This window comes from Gavialis gangeticus, unplaced genomic scaffold (assembly GCF_001723915.1).
Source record: "Gavialis gangeticus isolate Ggan-Ray unplaced genomic scaffold, GavGan_comp1, whole genome shotgun sequence".
In the NCBI taxonomy this organism is placed as follows: domain Eukaryota; kingdom Metazoa; phylum Chordata; order Crocodylia; family Gavialidae; genus Gavialis; species Gavialis gangeticus.
This window is the reverse complement of record NW_017729031.1, coordinates 9,606,020-9,613,487: the sequence shown is the minus strand read 5'-3', so window position 1 is coordinate 9,613,487 and position 7,468 is coordinate 9,606,020. Positions and strand designations below refer to the sequence as shown.

Sequence of the window (7,468 nt, the reverse complement as noted above, 5' to 3'; positions counted from 1 at the left end):
ATGCTCTGGCAGCCAGAGCATCTCTGTGGAAGACCCAGCCTCCCGTTGCCTCAGGGCATGGTCAGGGACTGCCCTGCTCCGCTTTTTTATATTTCGGTTTTTTTAGACCCCTGAACATTTTTTGTTCCCTCACATGCCTATTGCCCTGCTTCAAAGGGACTTGAGGCAGGGCAACAGGCACGTGCGCACTCATGTGGACGCACCCATACTGTTCAAAAGGTCAGAGGGCCATTATCACTGATGGAACACAGAACGGTTAGCAGAGAAAACAAGTAAGGTGTGATAAGTCAGAAAATCATTTTTTATGCTTTTTTTGTTCCCAGTCCTGTGTTCTTAAGATATTGTGCAGGTTTCCCTTGAGGACAAGGATTGTGAGGTCAGAAATAAAGCTTTTTTCTGGGAAAATTTTTCTTCCACCACTAATTTTTCTATGAGAATTTGTTCTGGAGCTTAATGGTTATTTGATGTCACCCATCTGGATTCTTTGATGGTATTTAGCACACTGGAGGAAGATGTATACAGTAGAACCCTAATTGTTCATATCAGCGTAGTTTGCAATCCACATAATTTGCATCTGGTTGTTGAATTAAGGATAAGCCCCTCAGCTGTCTCTTGTGATATTGTGGTACTGCTGCATCACTCACCTGGAGCTCATCAGTGGTTCTGTGCAGATGATCAGAGAAGCAACATCCTTTTGAAATAAGAGCTGTAGCAAGTCAAAGATCCCATGCAGTAAACGGAAAGGCAGTTTGTTGTGGCTCTGTATACCCCTGGTCATTTTGCAAACCCTCATAAGTGATCAGAAAGGAAAGGGCTAGGGAAAGGAATTGCGCACACACCCGTATAAATGATCAGAAATGAGTTCAAATTTGTAACACAGTAGAAGTTCAATGCACGTAAACAGTTATTGTAAAATGGCCGAAACCGATTTAAGATAAACCTGGTTGGATGTAGTATCAGACTTAAGTTATTTGGGTTCAATAAGTTTATTGCTCTTCTTTTCCAGATTCCCTCCAGATTTAAACTCAACTCTCAGTCCCCCAGCATCCCAGGATGCTTTGCACCCCCCACTCCCCACAGGGTGGGCAGGCTAGTTTTGGCCCAAGCTGTCTGCTCCAGCCAAGCAGGGAGCCTTGTGGTTGCTCCCCCCAGCTTCTAGCCTGAGCCACTGCAGGCATGTGGCTGCACTTCCACAATCAAAAGTGAATGTCTGTTCACTTGCTTATTGGTTTGGTCTACACAACTTAGACTAACCTGCAAAGATTGAATTGATTCAGCCTCAGGTTATTTGACTGTCTGTACTTAGCCATGAACATTATAGGTTTTGTTGTATCACGTTTTGTGACGAGATCCATGGATTGAGATGGTTTCATTGTGGGGTGTATTTATCATGGCAATGGTAGAAATATGTTGGGAGGTTTTGCATTTGTTTAGGGAGGGGATTTTTTTGTGTTTATGATCAGCAGAAAATTTGTTTCTGTTTGAAAATTTGCTGAGGTTGGCAGGGAGTTATTTGAAAGCCAAGAGGGAGAGGGGGATAATTGATTTCAAGGTGTTATATGGTGACTGACCAGATTGGGACCCCAACTTTGCTGAAGTGAACAGCACCAATCACTGTTTTATGTTTTGAGTTTTAACATGCACTAGTTTGTATGCTGTACTTGCACTTGAAAAAATAGGAAATATGAATGACAAATGGTTTGTGCACTAAATTCGTACAAATGCTCCTATTTTTACACTGCTAAAACCCTGATGTTACAGTTTACAGTCCTTCCACCTCCAAAACTTATCAAGGTTAAAAGGCTTGACAAGAGTTGGACTAAAAAGATATTCATGGCTGAAGCAAGCAGTTTGTGCTTATTCATTGTACTGGCTAAAAATCTTTGAAAATTTTCCACATAGGCAGTTATGCAAATTATCTTGCTGTTTATCACATCTTTGCAAGTCATGAGTAATATAGGAAAATGGCTGATCTGATCAAGCTGTTAAGTATCATACTAGGGATAGAATTCAGTGTTAGCTGATGCATTGTATTGCAAAACCAGCAAAAATAACATTACTTAAAAGTGCTTTGTAAAGAAAATATTGGTGGCTGTAATTCTCAGGTAATGAATCCAGTGTGATTGCATTAAACAGCAACATGAGCAAGCAAAAGCAGTCATAATACCAGGCTGAGAGATTACTATATTTATCTCACCTGCTTCCATGTAGCTTAATATTTTAAATATATATATTCTGCCAGTGATTTCCCCAAAACTAATTGTAAATGAAAATAATAAGATGTCTATTTATTTATTCCAGTCTTTACACACAAAATCTGTTTACATACTGTATTAATTCAGTCTTGCTCTTCAGAAAAAGTTCACTTGGCCTAAGACATCTAAATAACCAAGATAAAATCCACAAAAACAAAATAAGGTTTCAGCTAAAAGCTTGCCTGCACAAAAATGCCTTGAATTATAACTAAATCTTGCCAAAGTTTAGCTAGTCTATTAAACCTATTTGTTTTTAATTTTTAATTGCCATATCTATTTGCCAAATTCAGTAATTAAGACATATAAAGTTGTCTGCCACTAGTTGAGTTGTTTGACTGTGTTCTAGTTGTCTGAATATGGCCTCTTCTTCTCCCTACCATACATAATTTAGGGTTGCATGATGACTGAGTTTCAGGGGTGAGTGAAGTGATTTCATATCATTTTGTAGCATTCTGTATTGGTCAGGTGAATGGGAAAGTTTGTGAAAGGAAAAAAAAAGATACTGAGTTCTGAGAATGACAAGATCCAATATTATTTTGAGATTTTGTGGTAGAGAATGTAATAGTTTAGGGCTCTTCTCTTGACTTCCATACAGTTCATGTTTGGTTCTTTTACTGGTAGTGTGCTTTCCCATCATTTCAGTGCCAGGGGTTTATATACATAGGCCCTGAAGTATTTAGATGCTCCCTCATTGTAGGATTTATAGAGGAAGGCCAGAACCTTGAAAAAGACTTTGTATGGGGTGGTAAGTCAGCATACGACAGGGGTCAGCAACCCCCGGCACATGTGCCGAGCACGGCACACGAAGCCATTGTGCTTGGCCCGCCACCGCCAGCCGGGACTCCAGGCAGGTGCTGCCAGCCGCGAAGCCCAGGCTGCTTCCAGCAGGCATCTGGGCAGCTGCAAGCCCTGCTGCAAGCAGACCAGGCTCTGTGGTTGGCAGCAGCTACCCAGAGCTTGGGCTGGCTGCAGCCAGGAGGCTGCAAACATCTGCTCCAAGATCTGACATTAGCTCCATACTGGCAGGTGCACACACGCCTCAAAGCAGATGGTGGGGGAAGGGCCTGAGGCAGTGCAACCCTGGCCTCTCCCTCCCTGCTGACACAGCTGATGAGTGAGCTCCAGAACCCGGTGCAGCTGTTTTTAGCCACCCTGGGCTCTGGGCAACTGCAGCATGCTCCACAGCCCCGACATCAGCTCCATGCCAGCAGCAACTGCATGTGCATCTCAGAGCAGACAGCAGGAGGGCTGTGATGCCTCAGGCCCTATCCCCACCATCTACTTCAAGGCGCGCATGCACCAGCTGATATGGAGCTGATGTCAGAGCCTGGAGCAGCTGTTTGCAGCCTCCCAGCTGCAGCCAGCCCAGGCTCTGGTAGCTGCTGCCAACCACAGAGCCCAGGCTGCTTGTAGCAGGGCTTGCAGCTGAGCCTGCCTGACTCCCACCTGCTCCCAGCCCAGTCCACCACCAGGATGAGGCTGGCACTGCCCCTTGCCAAGAGCACCACACCTTTTGCGGGCTTAGGTGTGCGGGGTCGGTAGGTGATTGGGCTGACAAGCAGGCTCCGGGCTGGGCCTTGGCCAGCTGCACTGCAGCCCAGGAGCTGGCTCCCCGGGGAAGCCCAGGGGCTCTGACAGGACCATGGCATTGTTGAGTCAGACTTTGTCCAGTGGCCCAGGAACCCAGCTCCATGCGCCTGCACATCTGGTTCTGTGCGTTTGTCTGCCTCTGTCTGGTTCTGTGCATCTGGTTCTGGATGTTTGTGTGCATGTGTCTGTTCTGGGTGTGTTCTGGTTCTCTGTGTTTGTGTGTGTGTGTATGTGTGTGTTTGTATGCGTGCGCACATGCATTTGTCTGGTTCTCTGTCTGCTCTCCTTTTTCTTTCTTTCTCCCCTTTCTCTTATTTGTCTCTCTTTTTCTGTCTCTCTGATTGCAACATGCTGAACAAAAATGGAATACACAACAAAGGCAACATTTATGATTTTAAATATACCAATATGCAATGCATTCTGCCTCTTCTCACCCCCATTTTGTTTTTCTGGTATGCTGGCATTCCAGCACCTTCCAAGGTAGACATTGTGGTTTTTTCGGCGCTCTGGCCAAAAAACATTGTCTACCCCTGGCCTAGGACATGCCAGGCAATGTGTGATATGGTCACATTGACTTATCTCTCATGATAACTGCCATATTATATCAGCTGCAATCTGTATGCAGATTCCATTCCTCTGCCTAGATTATATGTGTTATGGAGTTTGGCCTAAAGACTATTATAGACACTTATAAGTAGAATATTTCAAAGGCAAAAGGATCCACCTGAGAAGGTAGTGCTGCTGATAATGGAAAGTTATGTTACACAAGTTTTCTTTCTCATATAATATCAGTGTCTTGGGTTATCATTGGAAGTTATTTGCATTTTTTTCATTATTCCTTGCTGGTGTGTTTCTACTCCATGCTCGCTGATGCTACTGACACCTGCCATTTTAGTAATAGAATCATCCATGCTCTCTGCAAAAATGCAAGCTCCACATGTGGGGTACAAAATGTAATGAAGTCTAGAAGTATGCACTGCAAACAAGATGTACCAGACGTAAGTGTGTACTTCGCTTTATAAACTGTAAAGAGGCAACTGGACTTATCCCAACTGTGTTATAACTAGGGCCTTCCCCATATGATCCTACAGCGACTAATTCTCAATTTTTTTCCATTTTTTCTGGGTAATCGTTCTAATAAGGGACTTTAGGAGCATGGGAATCTTACCTTAGATTTCTACCTTAGATTTTTCTCATAGAAAAATTAGGGCAAGGCTTCATGTTGTGCCCTAATACTTTTTCCTGGCTGAGAAATGGGTCCTAGGCTAGTAACTAAGTCCCTTATCCCAAATGAAGGTCTGCTCTACAGGTCTCTGCAGTCTCAGCAGAGACTCAGCATAGAGTATCCATCCTGCTTCCTCATTCTGCCAGCCTACATTGTTCTTGTAAGTAACACATAGTTATCTTAAAAAAAAAAAACTCCTTAAGGTTGAAATATATAAAGAGCATATCTTGGTAAAATGAAATACAAGAAATGCACGTCTTGTGAGCTCATTATGCTGTGCGTTCAGTAGGATGTTGATGTTGAAGTGTGTGGTGTTTGCTCTTTAGGTTTTGTTTTCTTTTTATTATTATTATTATTATTAAATACATCACTTTGTTTTGTTTTTAAGCATATAATACCAGACAAACATTTTCAATGTGGACAATCTAACACTGGTGTTGAAAATTCTAATTTTTTGCATTTCTTTACTCCCTTTAAATTGCAATCTTAATCTATTAGCATAAGATGTTTTTCATGCAAGATATTTGAACTATTTCTGTCCTAAGCACTGCTTCTATTACAATCTGTTCAGTAGATAGATGCAAGAAAATGTTAGAATGAGGAAATAAAAACCAGAAACAGCACATATCTAAAATAAAAGCTATAATGCTATTGTTGCCATAGTAAAGGATTCAACAGTGTCTTACTTTTTCAGTGTTTAATTTCTAGGATTACTGCTTTTGCAGCATAGTTAGATTTTGAACTGCATACTTATTTTAGTCTCTCTTTAATAAACCTTTCTAGAGGTAGCTAATTGTAAACCCAGATATTTATGTCTCCTTTTGGTTGAGGATAACATGATCCATTGCTTTCAAAACATCTCTAATAGGGATTACTCATACAATAGAGTAATATGATATATGTTTATTATTTTTCCTGTGTCATTCAGGCAATTCAAAGTTTTCTGCATGGGTACTCTGAGGCCCATACATAAAAAATACCAGACTGATAGCAAATTTACACTGAAAAATCATGAGATGCTGTTTTTCTTTGTATTGAATGAGTTTCTATATAATTAAATGCAATTAAAATACTTTTACTGATACAATAATTTACCATGTTTACTTGAATATAAGAAAACCCCTCAAAATTAGATTCTATATTTGGAAAATACATAATTTGATATAATTTTCAGGTATAGAATATAATTATTGGAGGTCCATCTTGAATTTGTCCCCCTCCCATTACTACAGCAAGAAAAATAAATCTAGGGGGTCAGGTAGTCCCCTTGCCCTCTGCCCCTTCAACCTTTTCCCCCTAAAGCCTCTTCCCCCCTCCTTACTGTCAGAGCTGCTCCCCCGAGCACATGTAAGTGAGGGGCAAATTTGAAAACACTTACTTACCTTTGAAGTAAAGATACCCGTGGTAACTTGCATGTAAACAAATTACTACAGATACCCAAAGACTTAGTTCATCCAGAATGGATGCATTTTACCTTGTTTGAAACTGCTACAAGTTATAGCACAGGTATTCCATAAACACTTTTAAGCAGTATTTTGTACCTATTTATATACAGTACAAACTGCATGATATTAGTTCAAAACCAAAAGGTGCATGATTTTTACCATATAGTTCATTGGACTGGGCCCCAGCAGAGTCAACAGCGTTTCAAGCCTTGGTGACTTCATAGCTCAGCACTGCTCAGTATGTATGTGTATATTCCAGATACTCCCTGCCAAAGGATTCATGTGCTAATTAGCCCCCCAGTCATGATGGGAACCAGGTGTTCTTGTTGCAAGCCCTGAGATCCTCCAAAAATGTATATGCAGATGAGGCACAGGGCAATCTGGTCTGGCTCCACCTCACGGAGGACAGGGAAATCACACTAATCAAATGTTCCAGGCTGAGAAAGAGGGGCAACAGGGGGATTCTGGGTGAACTGTTTGGGGCCCTGTTTGATGTTTGCCAGACAAGAGGATGATGAGGGGGTGTGCCTCAGGGGATGACAAGGCTGAAAGGTTATAAGCTACTGCAAGACCATTTCAGGCTGGACATAAGGAAGAATTTCTTTACTGTCTGAGCCCTCAAGGTCTGAAACAGCCTGCCATCAGAGGTGGTTCAAGCACCTACATTGAACACCTTCAAGAGTAAATTGGATGCTTATCTTGCTGGGATCCTATGACCCCAGCTAACTTCCTGCCCTTTGGGCGGGGGGCTGGACTCAATGATCTTCCAAGGTCCCTTCCAGCCCTGATGTCTATGAAAGTCTGTGAAAGACATTTAAGGCTGATAAAGAAGCTGGAATCACTGGAAATGGGAAAAAAAGACACAGCTCACTGTGGGGGTGAAGACGAAGTCTAAATGTATTGGATATAGTGGCTATATTGGATATAGGGAGAGTGAGCACAATGTGAATTAC

At 42.0% G+C, this 7,468-nt stretch overlaps 1 protein-coding gene across 4 annotated transcripts in view; it reads left to right on the top strand.

Annotated features, from left to right (window-relative positions):
• Positions 1 to 7,468, top strand: part of MBD5 (methyl-CpG binding domain protein 5) — a 110,466-nt gene that overhangs the window by 25,502 nt on the left and 77,496 nt on the right. The gene's annotated exons all lie outside the window — the stretch shown is intronic.